The following is a 25,362-nucleotide window of genomic DNA, read 5'->3' as shown; positions in this document are numbered from 1 at the left end:
AATTTGTTAAAGGAGCAATAGAAAACACAGCCCGTGGATTTCACTGAGGAGTCACAGAAGCTATCTGAGAAATAAATGCCATTTTAGCAGAAAACTGAATGCTCCAAATATTCTGAGCAGGACGCACTAAGCACGTTGTACAAAGAGAATAGGAATAATTGTGCAGACAATGGAATAGGAGAGAGAGCAATACACATTTTGAAAAAGTAAAAAGTTCAGTGTAACTGTATCTGTTGTACTCTGTGTGATGTCTGTGGGTAACTGAACAGTAGCAGGAAGCATCCAGAAATGAAAAATTAGAAATCTGAGATTAATGTATGAAAAGATAATGAGGCTTTGAAAGCCATGATAGCAAATTTAAAATTATTTCTAACAGCACAGGAATGTCATGGCACATTTTTAAAGGGGAGTGTGTGTAGGTGTTGGGGGCAGGGTGATCGAATTTTCATTCTAGACATATTGCTGAAGCTGCTCCTGAAAGAGACAGGAGAGGGCCGCTAAAGTTAGGAGGCCTTGCATTAACCCAGGACAAAGTCACAATCGAAGTCTTGGCTAGGACTGTGACAAGTGGGATCCAGGCATGGGACTTGAAATCCTAGGGAGTTGCCTTGTTTTTTTCTTTTCTTTTCGAGAAGGAGTCTCGCTCTGTCACCCAGTCTGGAGTGCAGTGGTACAATCTCAGCTCATTGCAACCTCTGCCTCCTGGATTCAGCCATTCGCCCACCTCAGCCTACTGAGTAGCTGGAGCTGCAGGAGCCCACCACCATGCCTGGTTAATTTTTTAATTTTTAGTAGAGACAGGGTTTTGCCATGTTGGCCAGGCTGGTCTTGAACTCCTGACCTCAGGTGATCTACCCGCCTCAGCCTCCCAAAGTGCTTGTATTACAGGAGTGAGCCACCATGCCCAGTCCTGTAGTTGCCTTTTCTTTAAACATCTTGATTAGAAGGAGGCATCTGTGGCCAGGCGGGGTGGCTCACACCTGTAATCCCAGCGCTTTGGGAGGCCGAGGTGGGTGGATCACGAGGTCAAGAGATAGAGACCATCCCGGCCAACATGGTGAATCCCCGTCTCTGCTAAAAATACAAAAAATTAGCCAGGCGTGGTGGCAGGCGCCTGTAATCCTAGCTACTCGGGAGGCTGAGGCAGGAGAATCACTTGAACCCGGGAGGCGGAGGTTGCCGTGAGCCGAGATTGTGCCACCGCACTCTAGCCTGGCAACAGAGCAAGACTCTGAAAAAAAAAAAAAAAAAAAGAAGGAGGCATGTGGCCCCACCTGAATTTATATCCTTAGGCTTAAGAAAAATTTATCCTGACGTAGAAATAGATTAGCTGTCTAAAAATTCCCAGCATATTTTTTATGCACACAAACTCATAGGTATTCACTCCAGCATATGATTTATAAACAAGTTTTTACTCGATATTTTGTGGAATAAGCCAGAGTATTTTAATAGACGTCAAAATGTCCTGCTTCTATTTCCACCCTGTTATTGAATTACTGTCAACCTCAGAAAAAATTCGAATCTTTTCTGGGCCCCTGTTGTCGTTTGGGGGAGATTAGACAAATTGAATTTGATAGTATAGATTAAATCAAATAAAATTGGTACTATTTGATCAATTTCAATTTATAAAACTAGCAAATTTATATAGCTCTGCTTACTATTTTTTTCACTTAAAAAACTCACATGTAATTTTTCAACATGGTAGAGAACCAAAAATCAGGACCCTTGCTTTTCCTCTTTTTTTTTTTTTTGAAACGGAGTTTTGCTCTGTCGCCCAGGCTGGAGTGCAGTGGCTGGATCTCTGCTCACTGCAAGCTCCGCCTCCCAGGTTCACGCCATTCTCCTGCCTCAGCCTCCCGAGTAACTGGGACTACAGGCACCTGCCACCACGCCCAGCTAATTTTTAGTGGAGACGGAGTTTCACTGTGTTAACCAGGATGGTGTCGATCTCCTGAACTGGTGATCCGCCCGCCTCGGCCTCCCAAAGTGCTGGGATTACAGGCGTGAGCCACCGTGCCCGGCCTTGTTTTTACTCTTAAGGTCAGTGGAAAACAAAGCAAACATGCTTCTATATTTACTTAAAAATGATTGATGTAGACATATCTGAATATCTATAAATTAAAATTATGTTTTTCAATTACAAATACCTCATATCACCAGCTCTTTAATTCTGCCACAACTGCAGATGCCTTAGGCACATCTCCATGGGTAGATTATTGTTTAATAAATATGTACTATATTCATAATTATAGGAACCAAAAGTTAAAATTAATTTCTTGGCCATTTTTTTTTCCTTTTTGTAATCTTAACAATGTGGACCCCTATGTTCATTATTTCTTACAATAAAAGTACTCAAGAATGCCTTAGGTAATTGACCTATAATGATGATAATTTTCTCTTTGCCTGAGAAAATTACTTTTAATTTTAAATTTCTTCTTAATCTTATGGGAATGATTCAACTTGTCAATTCACTTGTTTTTGATTTCCCATTTTAATTAGTCTCAATTTAATTACAATTGATTGAGTTGAAATATCAAACATAAACTTCCTGCATGAATAGAAAAATCTCATTTTCTCAGTAGGCATCAACTTACATGTTAGAGAAAAATATACAAGTAACTCCTTTGCATGTGGTTGTGTACGTGAACTCCCAAGTTTATTTTCCAGAGATTTTAATAAACTGATTTTTTATAAGAAAAATAACATCATCCCTGGGGTCTAAGTTACTCTTCTTCACTCTTCTTTTGCAGACAGAGAGCAAGAGCAAGAGAGAAAGAAAACCTACAGGTGATTCTTATACATGATCAAAGTTAAGAACTAGAAATTTTATACATTTATTCTCTGTCATTAATTCCCTCCTCCATTTCTTAGTCTAATTACAACATATTGATATAGTTAAGCACCTTTTTAAAAATATAATTGCAATTAGACAGTGTTAGAAAATTAGGTTTAATTTGTTTTTCTTTTCCCAGTTGATTATCGCAATAGCTGCCATTTATCCTTATGCTATGCTCATCCATTTTTCCCTGTTGTATAAATGATATTTAAGGGATTAGTATCAAAATAGTATTTTTAAGAGAAAGTCTTATTAAACATTGCCACATGGGAGACATAAATCCAGGGCAATTCTACCAGGACAGCAACCTCTCTTTATTCCCCATCCTGCCTCAATACCAATTTACCCACTTAGTGTTCATTCCCAATTGTGAAAGAATATTTTAAGTTTTATTATAATACTTTTTATAAGATTCCCAAATTATGAGTATAAAAATTTTTAGTAGAATACAATATATGTGAAGATTAGCATTCAACATCCAGTTAAAACAAAAGTATAATCATGAAATTTTAATTGCAATTGCAGGTGACTTTCACACTATTGGGCAGTGAACATTCTTAATATTCTGTATATTTTTTTAATTTTTATAAAGTATGATCAACTTTCAATGGAACACTTTTTTAACATTTCAAAACTGTTAAACAATCTGCTAAAATGAAAGGCATTATGGATCAGGAAATACAATTAAACAGAATTTGAGGTGAATGTGTGTGTTTTCTGTAAGTGATATATTTTGCACTACATAAATATAAAATAGGGTGCTTATTATAAATCAACTCTTCCATTGTCATGTGTCTAAACAAATGTTATGCATTTTATAACGTTTCCTTTGGAAGTATATGTAGTTAAAAAAAAAAAAGTATGGCCAACTAGCTTTTGACAACTCTTTGACTGAATGGTTCTTAAAGATTTTACTTGTTTTCAACAACAGGCAAGAAGAAGAAGGAGGAGGAGGAGGAGGAAGAGGGGAGGAGGAGGAGGAGGAGGAGGAACCAGTGGTATACCTAATGTAAATGATGAGTTAATGGGTGCAGCACACCAACATGGCACATATATATATATATATATATATATATGTAACAAACCTGCACATTGTGCACATGTACCCTAGAACTTAAAGTATATTAAAAAAAATTATCAGCAAGTCAAATAAATTCAAAAACTAAATTTAAAAAATAAATTATAGACTGGACAAATGACTTTTTTTTTTTCAATAGAGATGGGGTCTCTGCATATTGCCCAGGCTGTCCTCTAACTCCTGAGCTCAACCAATCTGCCCACCTTGGCCTCCCAAAGGGCTGGGATTACACATGTGAACCACTGTGCCCAGCCAAAATCACTTCTTATTTTTTTAAATTTTATTTTAAGTTCAGGGATATAAGTGCAGATTTCTTACGTAGGTACATTTGTGACATGGGGGTTTGTTGCACAGATTATTTCATCACCCAGGTATTAAGCCTAACTCCCATAGTTATTTTTCCTGATCCTCTCCCTCCTTCTAGTCTCAACCTTCTAGAAGGCCCCAGTGTAGGCTGTTCCCCTCTATGTGTCCATGTGTTCTCATCAGACAAATGACTCCTTCACTACAATTAAGATGTGTATTGAAGAGAAAAAGGTGATTAGACAACTTTCCTGTCTTAGTCCGTTCAGGCATCAATTACAAAATACCATAGACTGGGTGGCTTAAACAACAAACACTTATTTGTTATAATTTTGGAAGCTGAGAAGATTAAGATCAAGATGCCAGCAGATTCAGAGTCTGTTGAGGGCCCTCTTCCTGTTTATAGGTAGCTGTCTTTTTGCTCTTTATAGGTGGCTGTCTTTTTCCCTCATATGAGAGAAGGGATGAGGAAGTTCTCTAGGACCTCCTTTATAAAGGCACTTATCTCCTTCATGAGTGTTCATCTCATCATGACCTAGTCAATATCCAAGAGCTCCACCTAATACAATCCCTCTGAGTGTTAAAATTTAAACATATGAATTGGAGGTAAAATAAGTAGCCCGTAGCACTCCACATCACTAAAGAAACAAGTTAAAAAAAAAAAAAACACCAATAAACAACAAATACACAAAAACCTCTCAGTCTGATATCTCCTACAGAAGAATCATAATAATGTACTTTTGATTTTGCCACATGATTGATAACTTATAATCCCCCAGATGCTGAATAAAATGCTAAATTATTATAATAAAATATATTTTTTCTCTCCGGGAAAAATTAGAATAATGTCAGAGGAGTAATTTTCTATAATATATTTTCAATAATTTTCTACATTTTATTATCTCCATTACCATTATTGTTTCAAGAGGAAAAAGAAAAAACAAGAACAGCAACACATTGCTGTGGTTTGAATATTTGTCACCTCTCAAATTCATGTTGAAGTTTAGTTTCCATTGTAAGAGTATTAAGAGGTAGAAGAACCTTTCAGAAGTCTGTGAAGATTCTACCTTCATAAATGGATTGATGCTGTTAATTAAAGAGTGCATTCCTTATAGATGAATATTTCAGTTCTGTCTTTTCTCTCTCTCTCCCACCCCATCCTTGCCCTTCTGCCATGGCATGACACAGTAAGAAGTCCCTTGACAGCTGCTGGTAGCTTAATCTTAGATGCCCCATCCCCTGGAGCCATAAAGCAATAAATTTGTGTTCATTATGAATTTACCAGTCTGTGGTATTCTGTTATAGCAGCACAAAATAGACTAAGACACAGGTACACATAATATACATAAACATAGTACCAAAACGTCAAAGATTTGGGGATTAGAGCTTATATTAATATTTTAAATAAAACAAAGAATAATAACACTTAGAGGCTAACACTGTACTAATACTAAAATTTATCTAATCCAGATATGAATAGAAGGAATTTTTAAAAATATCTTGAAACAAATGAAAATGGATATACAACATAAGAAAATCTATGAGATATGGCAAAAGCAGAACTGACAGGGAAGTTTATAGCAATAAATGCCTATATCAAACAGTAAAAATAAACAAGCTAACAATAACACCTCAAGGAACCAGAAAAGCAAAAACAAACCAAATCCAAAATTAGTAGAAGGAAAGATATAATAAAGATCAGAGTAGAAATAAATGAAATTAAGTCTAGAAACATAATACAGAAGATTCTTGAAATGGAAAGTTGGTCCTTTGAAGAGATAGAATTGACAAATCGTTAGTTGGACTAAGAAAAAAAGAGAGAAGACCTAAGTAAATAAAATGAAAAACAATTAAAGAAGGCATAATTACCGAGATTTGAGAAATACAAAAAACCATTAGAGGCTATTGTGAACAAGTATACACTAACAAACTGGAAAACCTAAAATAAATGGATACATTCCTAGATACATAAAACCTACCAGGATTGAACCATGAAAAAATGGAAAATCTCAACAAGCCAAAAACGAGCAATAGATTAAGACTATAATAAAGAGTCTCAAAAAAAAAAAAAAAAAGAAAGCTCAGAACTTGATGGTTTTATTGCCAAATTCTACCAACCATATGAAGATAAACTAATACCAATCCTACTCAAACTCTTCAAATAAATTGAAGAGAAGGGAATAACTTTCAGCCTCATTCTATGAGTCCAGAATTACCATGATACCAACACCAGAAAGGGACATACAACAAACAAGAAAACTACAGGCCAATACCACTAATACGGTTTGGCTCTGTGTCCCCAACCAATCTCATCTCAAATTGTAATCCCCATGTGGTTAGGGAAGGGCCTGATGGGAGGTGATTGGATCATGAGGGGCAGATTTTTTTCCATGCTGTTCTTGTGATAATGAGTTTTCATGAGTTTTGATGGTTTAAAAGTGTGGCACTTCCTCCCGAGTGCTCTCTTTCTTCTGCCACCATATAAGATGTGCCTTGCTTCCCCTCCTGCCATAATTGTAAGTTTCCAGAGGCTCTCCAGACATGGGGAATTGTGAGTTAATTAAACTTTCTTTTCTTTATAAAGTACCCAATATCAGGTATTCTTTATAGCAGTGTGAAAACGGACTGATGCAATCACTGATGAACATAGATGTAAAATACTAGCAAACTGAATTCAAAGATGCATTAAAAAGATAATACACCATGATCAAGTGGGATTCCTCCCAGGGATGCAGAAATGTTTTAACATATGCAAATCGATAAACATAATACATGATATTAACAGAATCAAGAACAAAACTACGTAATTATTTCAATAGTTGCCAAAAAAGCATTTGATACAATTCAACATCCCTTTATATGACAAAAACCCTCACCAAAATAGTTACGGATGGAAAATACCTCAAAATAATAAATATCATATATGACAAAGACTCTACTAACATCATAATGAATGGGGCAAAATTGAAGGTCTTTCCTCTAAGGACTGAAACAAAGCAAGGATGCCCACTTTTACCACTTTCATTTAATATAGTACTGGAAGCTCTGGCCGGTGCAATTAGGTATGAGAAAGAAATAAAAGGCATCCAAATTGGAAAGGAAAAATTCAAATTATCTCTGTTTTCAGGTGACATGATCTTATACTTAGAGAAACCTAAAGACTCCACTAAAAATTTTTAGAAATGATGAACAAATTCAGTAAAGTTGCGAGATAAAAAAAATCAACCTACAAAAATCAGTAGCATTTACATATGGCAACTACAAACAATGTGAAAAGAAATGAAGAGAGTAATCCCATTTACAATAGCTACAAAAAATCAAATACTTCAAATAAATCTAACAAAAAAATGAATGATCTATACAAAGAAAGCTATAAAATGCTGATGAAAGAAATTAAAAATCACAAAAAGAAATTTCATGCTCATAGAATGTAACAAAGTTAATATTGTTAAAATGACAAAACTACCCAAAACAATGTATAGATTTAATACATTACCTATCAAAATAATAATATTCTTCACAAAAATTATTAATAAAGTTCTAAAATTTATCTGGAATTACCAAAACTCCAGATAGCCAAAATATCTTTGAGAAAAAGGAACAAAGCTGGAAGCGTCAAACCAACTAACATCAAAATTAACTACAAATCTGTAGAAATTGAAACAGCATGGTACTGTCATCAAACAGACACATTGACCAATGGGACAGAATAGAGGACTCAAATAAAAATCTATGCATTTACAGCCAACTCTTCTTGGACAAAGACACCAAGAACATATAATAGGGATAATTAAGTCCCTTCAATAAATTGTGAAGGGAAAACTAGATAACTATGTGCAAAGGAATAAAACTAGACCCCTGTTCCTCATTATACACAAAAATGAAATCAAAATGGATTAAAGACTTGAATCTAAGACCTTAAACTATGAAACTACTAGAAGAAAACACAGGGGAAGTGCCGCAGGTTGTTGGCCTGGGAAAAATTTTTTGTGCGTAAGACTTCAAAAGCACAGTCAATCAAAGCAAAAATAAAAAAAAAATAGGATACTAAAAAGCTTACACACAGAAAAGGAAACAACCAAGAAAGTGAAGGGACAACCTACAAAGCGAAAGAAAATATTTGCAAAGTATCTATCTGATGAGGGCTTAGTAACCAGAATATATAAAGAGCTCAAACAATTCAATAGTAAAAAAACAAAAGCAAAAGCACTCAAATAATCCAACTTAAAAATGGGCTAAATTTCTGAATAGACTTTTTTTTCAAAAGAAGACATACTAATACCTAATATAAGTATATGAAAAAACACTCAACATCACTAATCATCAGAGAAATTTAAATCAGAACCACAATGTGATATGATGTTTCCTGTCTTAAAAGGTACCATATCAAAAACACAGACAATAACTGATGTAGGTTAGGATGTGGAGAAAGGGAAACCATCTTACATTATTGGTGAGAATGTATTTTAGTACCAACATTATGGAGAACAATATAGATGTTCTTCAAAAAACTGAAAATAGAACTACCATATAATCCAGCAATTCCACTAGTGAGTATATAGTCAAAAGAAAAGAAATCAATATATCAAAGAGATAGCTGCACTCCCATGTTTATTACAGCACTATTCACAATAGCCAAGATAGGGAATCAACCAAAGTGTCCATCAATGGATGAATGGATAAAGAAAATGTAGTACATAAAGACAATGGAATATTATTTAGCCATGAAAAAATAAAATTCTATGATTTGCAACAAACTGGATGAAATTGAAGGCCACTATGCTATGTTGAGAAGTAAGCTAAGCATGGAAAGACAAATATTGTGTACTATCACTCATATGTCAGATCTAAAAAAGTGGACCTCATGAAGCTAGAGAGTAGAATGATGGTTACGAGTCTAAGAAGGCTAAGGAGAAAGGGAAATTGAGGGAAAAAAGAATATAAATGTATTTATTACCACTGAAGTATACACATGAAGTGGTAAAGATGGAAAATTTTATATTATATGCATATCTAACTTCAATCAATGAATACAATTAAAAATATATACACTTTAAATAAATAAAAATAACTGTAAAAATGTTTACATAAATAAAATAAATAATAAATAGAGCACATGAATATTAGAAATATTGAAATTTGCCCTTGAACCAAAGAGGCTAAATCTGAAAATTAAAGGTAAACAAAGAAATAACTATTTTTGAAACTAAAAAATTCCATCACACACAGACATACGCACAAAATAATTTTAATGTTTTTGTTAAAAATAATTAAAAGATAAAATTTAAGATTTAAAAACATTACAATTTAAAATCACTGGCTACATAGCCATGTATTAAGGCTAAATCTTCACTCAGAAAAAAATATATAGCCATAATATCTAAAATTTCTAAATACACCAAAATGGGAATACATATATGAAATTTTTTCCAAAATAGTTAAAAATTATAAACAATTGCATCATAAAGAATAATCTATGGATGAATAAAAATAAAATCAGAAATGAATGAAATGTTAAAAATCCATTACTAAGTAAATGCTCAATAACTAAACTGCTAAATAAATGCCAAAATCTAACCATCTGAAAACCTAAATTTTTGTCTCCTCCACAAAAAAATGCAGTAATACAAAATGAAGTGAAATAAAAACACACATAGAATTAATTATAAATGAAAGTAAATTAATTATAAGTGAAAGCAAAGAAAAATCAGAAACACCTAGAAAAAAGTAAAATAAATGAGCGGTTTACACACTTTAAAAATAGTGTTCATAAAACAAATGAAATTAATGTTTTCAAATAAAAATATACAGTACCAAAATATACTGAAAGGCAATAAGAAAGCTATGTATATTGATTAAAGACACTGAAAATATCCTGGGGAGTTTTATTATATTCACTTTTACCACCTACCATTTCAGGCAATAAGATATTTTTGCATTACCTTTTCCAAAGCCATGGTTCTGTTACTAAAAGTGTGACAAAAACAAACAAACAACAACAAATAAAACAAAAACCAAGAAAGTGCTAAGTGTTACAAAATTGTATTAATGAAGAAATCATTTTAAAATATTTTCACAATGACACTCTTACAGACTCAACACTAGTACATAATTCTCAGGTTGTCTTCACTTTGATTATGACATATTGTCATTAGTAATTGTGGTGATATAATGCAACATAGCATTCATTTAAAAGAAAAATGTATAGTCGTCTTATTATACATATATTTTTGATAAAGTATGTTGATCAAATTCAAATTAAGACTAAAATACTCAAACAAAAATTACATACTTTTAGTAAACGAGAGATGGACTTATAATTAATTGCTCTCTGGATTGCAACTGCCATGCAAAAATGTTACTTTTTGTATCTCCTCACATCTCTAAGACTGCCCTGGGATCAGCCCCAGCTACATTGCACAACTTCCTGTGAGCTCAATCATTTTGACACTACTTTACTTCTACTTCTTACCATCAATTTCTTGCTTTTTTTTTTTTTTTTTTAATCTCACAGTCTTCCAAAGTCTAGGGAGCCTACTTGATCAACACTGAAGCATAAGAAAGTTAAGTTTTCCAGGGAAATCCTCAACTAACAGAGGATAGGAGCCAGTGGATGTAGGTCCAGGAATTGTCCTAAGGATGGGCAATTTTTAAGGTCATTCTTTATGCTTCCAAATAGTTTTACAAGAATTGAGCTATTCTTTCCAAAGCCAAAAAAAAAAAAAAAAAATCCCCAAGATACAACCAAATATTAGCTTTGTATTATGCCTTTTCTCAGTCTTTCTATTTCCTCATTCCTATATGGGATCACCTTCCAAATTCAAACAAATAGGTGATGTGGGACTGAGATATGCACCCAAGTCATTGTCTCATAAATTACTGTCGGGAACCCAAACTAAAATAAGTGGCAATAAACTAGTTTTAGGAAAGAGACCATCATTATGGAATTCTGGAACTGGACCTTACTGGCTAGATGACAACAGGTTCCTATTATTGTTAATAAGTGAGTAGTGACGCCTCTTCTGTTATGCTATTATTTCAACATTACAAAGACTTTAAATTTTAGTCCATCGAATCACATATAGAAGAAAAGTTTTGGGTTGTCCAGAAACTCTAACAGTTTAACAATTTTAGAGCAACAGGAATTATAAATATTGTAGAATTAGATAATTTTTGTCAACTTACCTTAAAAGCCTTGAAAAAAGCAAGTGGCAGATTCATGTCAGCCAACTATTATCTCAAAGTTGCCAGTGAAATCCAGAATCCCTCCATGACAGTTTACAGAGTCCCTCGTCTTTTACAATCACAAGGCAGATTATTAAAAACCAGACACACAACTTAATTTTAAGGCCTGCAGAGTTGCCAAAGGAAGTGTATGCCAAGCTCAACGTGACTCCTATGTTAAAATCAGGGGCCTCCTAGGCAGGAGTAGTTCCCTTAGACATCTAATGGGGATGTTCTGAAGGGGTCACAAAAACCCCCTAATTCTAAAGTTCTCCTAAAACATCCAGATCAACAAAAGCAAACAAACAAAATCCTCTTCTTATAGGAGAACAGTAGCCACTCATTGTCTGGAGACATTAGAAATGCTAATCTGGGCAGAAGTTCCTGAAGATGATGCTTGCCCTCCTGTTACCCTGTTCCTGTCTCTCTTAAGACTTCCAGACCAATCACTAGAGTCAGATTACTCCCTGAAGATTTGTAAGTTCTGGCAAACACATATTAGCAGGAGAACAGGGAAAGTGTGTGGGAGCGAATTTTGAGAATTTTTGACCAGAAGTGGGAGTTGTGGCTGAGATAATCATTTTCCTGTGAATCCAAACTTAAGGTTCAGACAAGAACACCAGGAGAGGAATTTTTTAAATGTTGCTGCTGAGATGGCTTTTAGTAGATGAGTTGGAGATGCTGTCCTCATTTCACAAAGGCTATCAGCATGCACTATCGATTAGGACATCCAACGTCTCAGTGACTGTTGTCATGATTTGGCCAGAGTTGTTAGTAGGAAAAAGTGCCATGAAACTAGTCTGCCAAATGCTAATGAGACAATATTATTCTCAAATATCTCAGATTAGGTGGTGACATCTATTCATTAGAAATAATGTGGGTATGGTAACTGAATTTAGCAGCAATGCCAGAGGGACAAGCAGGATGTCTTTTATGTGAGAGTCTCTTATGATATATAACAGACTGTGATTTTCCTAGGGGTGAAATGGATAGGCAATCAGGGTGTTTCTGGTTTTGCAATTAGAATAAATCCTGAACTAGCAAGCAGAAGACTGGCATTAGCTACTGTGATGAAAACCCACAATTTCTCACCCACCTACCCAGTCTGAGCTGGTTCTCAGAACCAGAGCCCATCTGTTGAAGTGGAGTCATAACAAACTTGAGGAAGGACTCTACAATGACAGTATAAGTATCAATAACAAATATTAAGAACCTACAGCCATGTACCATAGTGAATGTATACAAAGAAAAGAACACTATCCAGAACTTTTAAGAGCTGTTGGACTTGAAGTCTGAGGTTATATTGATACAAGCATACCAAAATTCCCTCTTCAATTAGATTGAGTGCTCATGAAGAACAAGTACTTAACAGACACATGATTGAAATCAGATTCCAGTCCATAGTTATCTCCCCAGATGCTGAGTGCACAGTTGAGATGGATAGACTTAGTTGCTCAAAGAACCTGCACATTGGTTACCTGATTTCTGTAGTAATATGTAATCATAGGATTCATTATGTATTGCACATTAAGTATGATCAAATATAAATCCTTGAAGCTTCCCCAACACTTTCCTAGCCAGGGCAATAAATCAGAAACAATACTTAATATCAGAATTAAATTACAGAGATTCATACTACCTTCAAACAATTAAAGAATTGGTGGTGGTAGTTATTCTCTTTATTCCCCTGTTTAATTTAACTGTAAGGGTCGCTGCAAAAAAATAAAGAGCTGGTAGATGACAGTGGACTGCTGTAAACTTAACCAAGGGTGAATCTAATTTACTCTTATACTAGATTTGGGATTTTTATTGGAACAGATCAATTTTAGTACTTTATATGTGGCAATAGTCTGGAAAATATGTTCTTTTGTCCTTCTTGATCTTAGTAGATTTTTAAAAACATTTTATGTGTATGTGGAAAGACAGTATTAGCAGGAGCACAGGAAAAGTGTGCGAACACACATCTTCTCCTAGGTCTTAGGTATATGTCAATTCCTCTGCACTCCAACAGAGTATAGTCCACAAAGGACTTGATCAACTTTCCATTCTGGGAAATGCTATGATAATCCAATAAATTGATGGCATTGTGCTAACTGAACCTAGTGAATAGAAAGTGGCAAGTGCCCTGAATGTCTTAGCAAGCTACAACAATAACATAGATGAGAGCAAAACTTCAGGGTCCAACAGTCTCTGGCATTCTGGGGCATCCATTCTAAGGTAAAGTTTATATTACACACTTTGCATAACCTACTACTAGGAAATAGATACAAGATTTTGTAAATATATTTAGCTGTTGGAAACAGCATCTGTAGCTTTTGGGAATGTTGCTTAAACTTTTATATTAGGGCCGGGCGTGGTGGCTCACGCCTGTAATCCCAGCACTTTGGGAGGCCAAGGCGGGAGAATCACGAGGTCAGGAGATCGAGACCATCCTGGCTAACATGGTGAAATCCCGTCTCTACTAAAAAATACAAAAAATTAGCCGGGTGTGGTGGCAGCTGCCTGTAGTCCCAGCTACTTGAGAGGTTGAGGCAGGAGACTGGTGTGAACCCGGGAGGCGGAGCTTGCAGTGAGCCGAGATTGTGCCACTGCACTCCAGCCTGGGCGACAGAGCAAGACTCCGTCAAAAAAAAAAAACAAAAAAACAAAAAAAGCAAAACAAAACAAAACAAAAACTTCTATATTAGATTACTTGGAAGAAAATATTTTTTAAGTGGGTCATTTGGAAGAAGAGGGCTTTGCAGCAGGTTTAGGTTACAGTGAAAATGGCCCTTCCCCTTAGGATATAGTATGGTGCTAGAGGTACACATGGTAGCCAAGACCCTGTGAGAAACCCCCTGTAGAAGAGTTGCAGCAGAAACCACTGGGTTCATTATCAAGGCCATGTTCTCTGCAGCAGATAATGCCTTGCTATTTGAAATGCTGCTTCTGATGTGCTACAAGACCTTAGAAGAGACTGAGTGCTGGATCTTAGAATATCAAGAGATTATGAGACAATGGCTTCCATCATGCACCAAGAATCAGTCTATCCCATAATAAAATAATGCATTTTGGATCTTCTCAAAGTATATCCAGAGGCACTCATGATCTAGACCCTCATGTCACCAGCCATTGTTTCTTTGTAATCCCTTCCTCTGATCACACCATGACCTCATGGATAATTCATTTTGATCAACTAATGAAGAAGGAAAAGTTTTGTACCTGGTTTGTGGATGGATTAATTGAATATAATAGTGCTAGATGATAAATGGACCATTAGCACACACAATCATAATGAGAATTAGCCTTAAAGGACTTTGGTGAAAGGGTAATCCTCCTCGTGGGCCAAGCTATGAGCATCACATTTGGATTTCCATTTATGTGGTAGAAAATCTATTGGAATTACAATGTGTTTAAATGCTTGGATATGGATGAATGGCTGACCTGATTGCACATAGACCTGGATGGAGTAAGACAGAAAGATCATATGTACAAAGAAGGGACATGTGGATGGACCTAGAAAAATAGAAATAAATTATGCACATCTTTGGTTTTCTTTTGCTTCAATGCTTGCCTGAGATCATGCATAACATTGGCCACTGGACAACTGAAGCTATGTGCCCAACCTGTAAGCAGTAGAGACTGGGATTAAGCCTTTGATAACATTCCATTCATTACATTAGAGCAAGCAACCACTTAGAATAAGTCAGTTACTGGACATTTTCAATTCTAGAAGTGGGTCATAATTCATCTTTGCTGAACAAACTCTTATTTTAAAATGTATTTATATTTTTTGTTCACAATGCCTTGGCTAATACTATGATTTGGGGGCCTACAGAAAGCCTAATTACTGAAAGCATAAGTTAATTATGTAATGTCCTGCATAATATCACTTGAGGCCAAGTAATGCATTTTTATGGTAGAAGAGGTATAACAATAAGCATAGAATGATGGGGGTCTTCAGTTCCAACCATATATCATATTTATCAGCAACACCCAGCCTAATAAGATAATGAAATGGTATACTAAAGTTTCAGCAGGGATGTCAGCTCAGGGAAGGTACACTGCAGTGGGTGCCAGTCTCTAGGATGCAAAATATACTGTATACAAGGGTAGTTAGTTTGAGAAACCAAAAAAGTAAAAGTAGGAATGACCAATTTTTGTATTAGTTTTCTTATGCCAGTAGACCTGAATAAGATGAATGAATTACTACATTGGAAGACAAAATTATGCATCATTATTTTGAAATACTAAGATGAACAATTTTCTCTAATTATAATTCTATAGAATCAAGGCAGGTCATTATCTCTAGATCTCAGGGGATCGACTGATGTGTCGCTGGCAGTGAGATTGAATAAGCAATTATTGCATCAAAAATGGACTAGGACTAAGCAAACATGCTTGGTTTATTTCACAAGAGGGAAAATCCAGAATAGCTGCTACAGTGGCCAAGTTCGTGGAAGAGATGGAAACACAGTAAAGAAAAGGAGATGAACAGGATATCAATTTCTGCCTTTGGGCCACTTATAACAGCAGATACTGTGGTTTATTTCTTTAACATTTTGATATTTTCAGAGCTTAGATCTAGCCACCAGTTTCAAAATATGTGACAGAGAAGAATTTACTGTGTAATAGCATAATCAAACGAATTTACTGTGTAATAGCGTAATCAACCTCCGAGAGCCCTCACACTTGATACTCAATATCACATCACATTGGCCCTTTTCAATTTCAGCCACAATGGAAGTGGACAGCTACTGGGGAACTCAAACTCCTGTTATTATCTAAAGACCAAAACAAATGTTTCCCTGCTTTTTGTACTCAGGACCTTTCCCAAAGCTGAGAATAGTCTGCATAAATACAGTCTATAAATATAGTAAAATTAATGACCCCAAAGGTAACCCTCAAATAATGAAAGATGGAAGTCAGTGGATAAAAACTCCAGCCTCCGCCTTTGGATTCCTAGCAGAATTATGCTCTCATTGCCTACAACCAGTGACCTGGATTACATAGACTTATATCAGTTTTTCATTCTTACTTATCTAATGCTCTTCTCTGTCACTCCTCCTTCAGAGTATTTACTAAATTATCTGCAACTAAGTTCCTGTCTCAGGTTCTGCTTTTAAAGAAATATAAACTAAGATATCTGTGTTGTATACTGAAAATCTTTTCTAAACCAAGAAGAGTAACTAACATGTAGCAGCTTTCATGCAAATTTTATTGAACAAATAAGCTATATTATTTAATACCAAAGCTAGAATTGTACATAATGGCCAAACACTAAAAGGGTTTCAATTTATTTCACAAATATCTTAAAGGATTAATTACATTAGTAAAAGACAGAATTTTTTATTTAATTTTGGAAAGTCTGTCAAATATCAAAGATTTAAAACACTTGACGTCACAGGTCATTGTAAAATAAGTTATTCATTTGACCAAATAAATAACTCAAGGATTTTTTCAAAAAGGCAAAAACTTTCTTTCTTTGAGAGAGTAGACTTAATTTTCTAAATAATGAAACCTAATAAAAACAGCATGAAGCCAATTAAATTTGTTTTTTGAAATTTTATAAACAATCTGTAAGATTTTAATCTCGACCATAGGGTATAACCTCCATAAACCGTTTATAACCTTTATAATCTTTATTAAAAAGTCAGTGTTTTTTTTTTAGTTATACTTTAAGTTCTGAGGTACATGTGGAGAACATGCAGGTTTGTTACATAGGTATACATGTGCCACGGTGGTTTCCTGTACCCATCAACCCGTCATCTACATCAGGTATTTCTCCTAATGCTATCCCTCCCCCAGAACCACACCCCCCCAACGGGCCCTGGTGTGTGATGTTCCCCTCCCTGTGTCCATGTCTTCTCATTGTTCAGCTCACACTTATGAGTGAGAATATGTGATGTTTGGTTTTCTGTTATTGTGTTAATTTGCTGAGAATGATGGTTTCCTTGCAAAGCACATTGACTCATCCTTTCTATGGCTGCATAGTATTCCATGGTGTATATGTGCCATATTTTCTTTATCCAGTCTATCATTGATGGGCATTTGGATTGGTTCCAAGTCTTTGCTATTGTGAACAGTGCCACAATAAATATACGTGTGCATGTGCCATTATAGTAGAATAAACGGTGTTGGGAAAATTGGCTAGCCATATGCAGAAAACTGAAACTGGATCCCTTCCTTACACCTTATACAAAAAGTAACTCAAGATGGATTAAAGACTTAAATGTAATACCTAAAACCATAAAAACCCTAGAAGAAAACCTAGGCAATACCATTTGGGACATAAACATGGGCAAAGACTTCATGACTAAAACACCAGAAGCAATGGCAACAAAAGCAAAAATTGACAAATGGGATCTAATTAAACTAAAGAGCTTCTGCACAGCAAAAGACACTATCATCAGCATGAACAGGCAACCTACAGAATGGGAGAAAATTTTTGCAATCTATCCATCTGACAAAGGGCTAATAGTTACAGTTTGAAGAAAACCTTGTTAATTTGAGATAAGAGTCCATATGCTCGTCTTGCATCAGTGTCCTTTGACATTAATGACTACTTTATACAGAAACTGAACTTATTTTAATCTCAAGATCAGCCCTTAAAATCTCACATGCCCACTTTTTCTGTGAGAGTCCCTGGATCTTGAGTTGTTGAATTGCTTTATTTTTGGCCCTGCGTCTCAAGAATGCAGTTTATTTTGATTGGCATCTTCTACTGGGTCTGAAGATGAGGCTTTAACTGCTCTCAGTATTTACAGTTTAGCAGGACTTGGAGTCCTTTTTAGACCCAGGAGTCAAAGCCCTGTAACTCAATGTCACAAAAACTTTAAAAGCACATATAGAAAGATACACAGATTTAATAACCTTAATTAAAGATAAAAATTTTATCAAAGTTTTTTTTCCTAAGCAAACCAAAACTTAATAATGGCATAGGAATTGCTTTTGATAAAATGAAATATCTTTTAGGCCAGTTACTGAAAGGCAGAAATAAAAACCATGTGCACTGAACAGAATATTATGTTGAAGAAAACATTTCCTTTGGGCATTTAAGAAAGCATTGTTAGCATCAGACCACAACAAACAGAAATTGAGGAAAAAAGACTTGTACGAGCTGAAAATGAGTTGAAGGAGAACATTATCATTTTGCGCCCTTTAAAAGGGGAGAAAAACCTGAAAGTGGCAAGATGCAATAAAAGTTAAACTTGGGTAAAAAAAATTAAAATCTCCTATGATTTATTAAGGGTAAATCAATTCCTTAAGAAAATTTCACTGTTGGTTTCTTTTTTTTTTAAATAAATCCTCTTATTGTGACTTATGACTTATAAAGACCCTTCATGACATGCTTGAAATTTTTATTTGTCCTGAACATAACCTCTTGCTTAAACAACCATTTTATTCTAGGAATAAATCTACCATATAATATTGTTTCTCATATAAAATTATTTCACTTTAACCTTTCTTACCAAAAAAATCACTATTTTTATAATTTTCTTTACATCTCTCTTATTTTCTGGTTTCTTTTACCTAGTTTTTACCTAGCTTTAAATAAGCTTTGAAATAGAAAAAAATGGTTCACCTTTTTAAAAAAGACATGTTTTTTAGAAATAATGTTTTCTAAATATATATTTATAGATATATTTTTATAATATATAAAATAATTTGGATATTTATAATATATAATATATTTTTATAGTATATAGGGTATTATTTTATTGGAAAATATCCATATAATGAAATACCTATTATTAAATTTAATACAACTTTAGATTCTAAATTATGACATTTTCTACATGTATTTATCCTGTTACGTTTACCTAATTATTTTATTTTAATCATTTACCTACATAATTTGTGAAAACTGTGATAGTCATTATTTAAAGTTATAGAACTGCCATTGTGAAATTTTAACTGAGACAGTGAAAAAGATCTGACCTAACTGACTCCATCTTGCTTCTAACCTCAAGGCTGTTCTTGTTCATTCCTGGGCCTAGGCTGACCTAACTTTGGGAGGAAATTAATTTATACTTTAGCTTTGAAACAAAGACAGTAACAGTTCCTTCTCAAAACAAACCTTACAGCCTGTGGACTAGATTGCCTAAAGCCACAAGATTAGAAGTTATGGTAATCTTACTAAATTCAAGATGTAGCTATTGTTATAAAACCAATGTTATTGTTAATAAATCAATGTCTTATTTATTAAAGATTACACAAGCAAAGATCATTCTGCTTTGGGCTGGGATTATACTTTTGCAAACCCTATGCCAAATTTTGACACATTATATTATTTGGCAAGAATAAGTATTAAATTGCTTGATTAAATGTAAACAACAATGTCTGCTGGCAATTTTTAAGAGATTTCTAACATTACTTAACCAATAATTTTAAATCTAGATTATTTATTAAAGATTTTGCTTAAGTTACGTTAACTTGAAAAAGCGGTTGAGTAGTCTTTTCCCTTTTCCTGATAAAGTATTTGATTCAAGTGCTTTTATTTTCTTAAGCCAATTAATTAGAGTTCCTTTTTTCCAGTAGTGAAATGTTGTGTAAACAACACATAAATACATAAATGTATTAGGCATGCTGATAGAAATACATCTTATAGATTCATGATAAACTTTTTTTTGTTAAACTTTCAAAGTCTTGATAACCTGTTTTACTACCATAGGTAGTTGTTAGCTAAATAGCCTTAAATTTGCATATTAAAGGAAATAACTCAGGTGAAAATCCAAGAGCAAAATTTACATCATAAGATACAGTGAGAAAAATTCTGATATGCTAGAGGGAAATTAAAATGGGTTTAATTGCCAATTGAACATAAAATTACAGAAATTATGAACACATACACACACACACACACACACACACACACACACACACACACACACACAGATCCTAAATCTTTTACTCCATAACTTTAGCCATGAGATAAATACAAATTCACTGGCTTGCAAGAATAACCTTTTGAATCCAAATAGTGGTTTTTATCTTAATAGAAGACAGCAGATTTAAAGCAGGCAGAAAAGAAAAATAGAGAAAAAGAGAACTTAGGAAGTCTGTAGTTTGCAGGTCGACCTCAGGGCTCTTTTACTTTAATGTAAGTGTACTCAAAGATCATATTACTTCCATTTTACATAAACCCTGGTAAGTGGAAGTGCCATAAAATCTATGGAGTGCTTGAAAGGGGGTCATTCTCCTTGTTTTCTCCTCATTCTTAGATTGTTTTCCACTCTTTTTCTTAAAAGGAGGAACTGAGCTGGGGCCTAGCGTTTTTGTGTGGTGGATCAATGTGTGCTGCTTGTGGGCAGGACTCCACAGTGTATCAACACTGAGTCATTTCCACACTCTTATGTGTCTCAGTTTCTCTCTCCAGAGGTCTGTGACCTCAGAGAAGACTCAAAATGGCAGGTGATCAGCCCTTATATGCATTTCCTGGACAAGTGGGGGGTTTTGTTATTGTTATTTTGAATTAATTTTTGTTGGGGATTTCCCTGCGGGGCTGTTGCACGCTGTGGGGGTTCAAAACCCCAGAGACTCCCACGAGGCCCCCAGTCACCCAGGGGTGCCTTTTGGTGGGAGGAACAAATGCCCTTTCTCTTTGGAGCTGAGAAAACTCAATCTCTCATTTAGCTTTGAAAACAGCAGTTCAGCTCCTCACACCAATGCACATAGACAAACCGAATTCAGAGTAATTTGGGAGAAAAAGCGTTGGAGAAGTCTCCTTAGAATGTATCTCCAGACTAGAATTAGAATCCTTAAACAACAACTTCCTGGGAGAGAGAAAAAGACAACAGCCAAGACCACTTTATTTAAACTCCTGCTCAGCCACCCCTACTTTGTAGCTCTCATCTGCCATTACACATGCCAAGGTCAAATCCTCTCACAGTACAAGGTAATCTCTGTGATCCCCAAAGCCAAAGAGGCCAAGTCATGCAATACAGGAAAACAGAGCTTTAGACCTAAGAAGAAGCTGCCCATGACTCTTGAAACTCCACCAAGAAAAGAGAATACCCCAAAACAGGTGAATTCTTTAAAGTGGTTCAAGTCATTAGATGACTCCTTTAGATTTTTTGGTACTACAGATGGCAAAGGGGGCAGGAGGTACAGGGTGGAAGAAAAGTAAATGAAAGAACTTTTGTTTTTTAAAAAAACAAGACGAAAACTCATAAACTAAGTGCATGTTTTTCCTCCTCTGCAGTTGCGAGGAATTTTGTCCAAATTAGAGAGGCTTTGTTACCCAGAACTTGGAATTCTCACACAGATTTGACCAAGTCAGGTAAAATTGGTCAAATCTGATGGGTGAAAATCCAGAACAAACAACAACAATAAAAACCCCACAATATGATCACTGGGTGCTCTAATGGTAAGTAGAAATTAAGACCAGCTGGTTGTTAAACTTTAGCCAAGACAAAACCCCAATTCAGGTACTTACCTAGGGATGGGTCTCAGGCTGAAGACTGCTTTCTACCATTCTAGAAGCAGGGAAAAAAAAAAAGAGAGATCTCAAACTCATCTTTCCTGCTGAAAGGGAGCTCAAACTCCATAAAGAAGTTACCTGCCTTTCATTGTGATGGATACAGGAAGTCTCTCCTTCCTTGTTGGGAGCAAGTAAAACTCCAAAAAAGAAGGGAGGTGTACAGCAAAATAAACTTTAGATCTTGACCAAATTTTTGGAGATCAGAGATTCTCTGGAGGGGATGCTCACAGACCTCTGCAAATTCTCCCACTGGTTTGAGCCATACCAGTGAGAGGAGGTACCAGCTGGGCTTCCTGGGTCGAGTAGGGGCTCAGAAAGCTGTGAAACTTACTCATTTCCTGCATCAGGACTTACTTCAGTCCTGGATGAATAATATCGAAGATATATGCTTAAAATATTCCTAACACCAGGACTTGTGCATGTGTTTTCTTCCTCAAGAAAGCTATAAACAGCTAAAAGCTTGCTATAAGTTTCCCTGTGTTCTCTCTCCCTTCCCCGTCCCCTAAAACTAAAGGAAAAGGAATGTTAACTTCCCCTTTCTCTGTGACCAGCAGACCTTATCTATACTCCCCATTCCAATTCCTTGTAAACATACTTTGTAAAGTCCTGTAAGATCCTGTCTCCTTTGCCATGCTGCTACAAGGTCATAAAGTAGATAAAACCTAAGTTGCAATTCTGGTTTTCCTCAAAATCTTAGACATGTCACAAAATAATTTACTGCCTTTGTTTCTCACTCTGGTAACATCTTCCTGCTGCACATATTTCCCTCCTTGAAGAGTTTAAAAGGCAATCACCCAAAACCAATACCGGCTACCCATTCAGGACCCCTTCCACGCTGTGGAAGCTTTGTACTTTCACTCTGCCCAATAAAGCCTACAGCTTTTTTCTATCATTCCGTGTCTCTATCACTCGCCGCAGACAGCTGCCACATCAATTCTTTGGCATGGCTTGGCAAGAACCTTAGGCGTTACACTGGTACCAAGCACTGATAGGAGATTTGTCAAAGGTCTGGGGCATCTCCACTCAGAATTCCTCTGGGGTTACCAAAATGTGAACCCCCAAAATCTGAGACAGGTCTCAGTAAATTTAGAAAGTTTATTTCGCCAATGTTCCAGACATGCGCCCATGACACAACCTCAGAAGGTCCTGATGCCATGTGCCCAAGGTGACCAGAGCACAGCTTGGTTTTACACATTTTAGGGAGACATGAGACATCAATTAATATGTGTAAGATGTACATTGGTTCAGTCTGGAAAGGTGGAACAACTTGAGGCAAAGGCGGGAAAACTGGAAGCTGAGAGGGAGCTTCCATGCCATAGGTAGATAAGAGACAAATGGTTGCGTTCTTTTGAGTTTCTGATTAGCCTCTCTAAATGAGGCAAACAGATATGCATTCATCTCCGTGAGCAGAGGGGTGACTTTGAATAGAATGGGAGGCAGATTTGCCTTAAGCAGTTTCCAGCTTGACTTTTCCCTTTAGCTTAGTGATCTTGGGGCCCCAAGATTTATTTCTTTTTCTCAATATACACTATATATACTTTTATCTATATTGCATTCATCATTGAACAATATATTTTGGAGTTAACTACTTAGTAAATTATGGAGTTTATTCCATTTTCCAGCAGTACAGCATACTTCTTGATTTTTCATTGTTTACTCAGTTTCCTAAGCAACATAATTCATCCAACCAGTCAACCTAAACAGCATTCAGGTTGTTTCTGGTCTTTTGCTATTTTAAATAATGCTGAAATCAATGTACATAAGTCATTTTCTATTTTTTGTCAATTTAACTTTGAATAGATTCCCAGTATTCTGAAATAAGTTTGCTGGTTCAAAGGATAAAGGAATGTACAATTTTGATAAACATTGGCAAATCTCCCCTAAAGAGTGATATGCCAGTTTGCATTTCCATAGTGATATATAAATGTCCTTGTGATCTACAGCTTCGAACTTTAGATTTGTAAAAGCTTGAGAGATAATGAATGATATTTAAATGAAGTTTTATTTGCTTTTCTCTTATTATTATTGAAGTTGAACATATTGTCATATGTGTAACAGCCACTGACATTTCTTTTTCTGGCATTTAATATTCATACTATTTGCTCTTTTATTATGATACATTGTTGATTTTTTCCTGATTAATTTTAGAAGCCCTTTATAAATTTAACAGTCATTTTGTTTCAAAGAAGTTGCAATTTTATTTTTCAGTTTGTCATTTGTCATTCTTATCTACGATGTTTTTGAGATGAAATGTTTATTATAATCAAATTCATATTTTCCATTACTGTGCTGAATTTTGAATACTTATTAAATTTTACTACTTGTGCATTTCTAAGAATTCACTCATTATTTACTAATTTTTATAGAAACTTCATAACCGAAATTTTATACATTTATTTATCTGCTTACAATATATGCTGATGTAGAGATGAGACATGGATACAGTTTTTCCTTCTAGAACCACCTAGTTATCAAAACATCAATTATCTTTTCCTCACTGATTTGAGATGCCTTGTTAGTGTACACTGAATTTCCAAATATAATTTGTCTAATTCTGGGTTTTCTATCTTATTTCATTGGTATGCCTGTCAGTTCTGATGTTGATACTAAACTACTTTAACTACACAGACTTTATATCATATTTAAAAGCTTGGTATGGTTTGCTTCCCCACATTGCTTTTCTGAATTTCCTAACTACTCTTTTAAACAATCCTTCTGAATAAAATTTATAATTAGCTTCCTCAGCCCTTAAAATCAAAGTGAAAATACTTACTAGAACTGAATAACTCATCAGTTAACTCAGAGGGAATTTCTATCTTTTTAATATTAAAACTTCCTATATAGAAACACGGTATCTTTATTTATTTTTTATTTATTTATTTATTTATTTTTGAGACGGAGCCTGGCTCTGTCACCCAGGCTGCAGTGCACTGGTGCGATCTCTGCTCACTGCAATCTCCGCCTCGTGAGTTCAAGTGATTCTCCTGCCTCGGCCTCCCTAGTAGCTGGGACTACAAGCGTGTGCCACCATACCCAACTAATTTTTGTATTTTTAGTAGAGATGGGGTTTTGCCATGCTGGCCAGGCTGGTCTCAAACTCCTGACCTCAGGTGATTCACTCTCCTTGGCCTCCAAAGTGCTGAGATTATAGGCGTGAGCCACTGTGCCCTCCTGGTATCACTTTTTTTTTTGATGAAGTTACTGAATTTTCAGTAGCATCCATGATTTTTTTATTAAAACATATTTTAAAATAAATTCAGAGATAAGATATTATTAAAAAGGAAAAGAAGGACTAGAAGGAAAACTGGAGAAAATGCATTTAACTAGAGTAAAAATACCAAGATGGGGAGATCTCAAAGGAATGTTCAAATACAGGGCCAAAATAAGATTGTACATATACTAAGTTCACAAAAGCAAGAACAGGATAAACCCATGATTTTAAAAAATAGGAATAAAACA

The 25,362-nt window shown here is 35.2% G+C and overlaps 1 long non-coding RNA gene across 1 annotated transcript in view; it reads right to left on the bottom strand.

Annotated features, from left to right (window-relative positions):
* LOC112439842 (uncharacterized) overlaps positions 1-25,362 on the bottom strand; it is an 84,838-nt gene that overhangs the window by 34,258 nt on the left and 25,218 nt on the right. The window contains exon 3 of the long non-coding RNA XR_008955594.1: positions 21,859-21,898. This is a non-coding gene — a long non-coding RNA (uncharacterized LOC112439842). The remainder of the gene's footprint in view (positions 1-21,858; positions 21,899-25,362) is intronic.

Source organism: Pan paniscus, chromosome 4 (assembly GCF_029289425.2).
Source record: "Pan paniscus chromosome 4, NHGRI_mPanPan1-v2.0_pri, whole genome shotgun sequence".
Lineage (NCBI taxonomy): Eukaryota > Metazoa > Chordata > Mammalia > Primates > Hominidae > Pan > Pan paniscus.
Note: the sequence above shows the minus strand (reverse complement) of the source record. Positions and strands in the feature narration are given on the sequence as shown.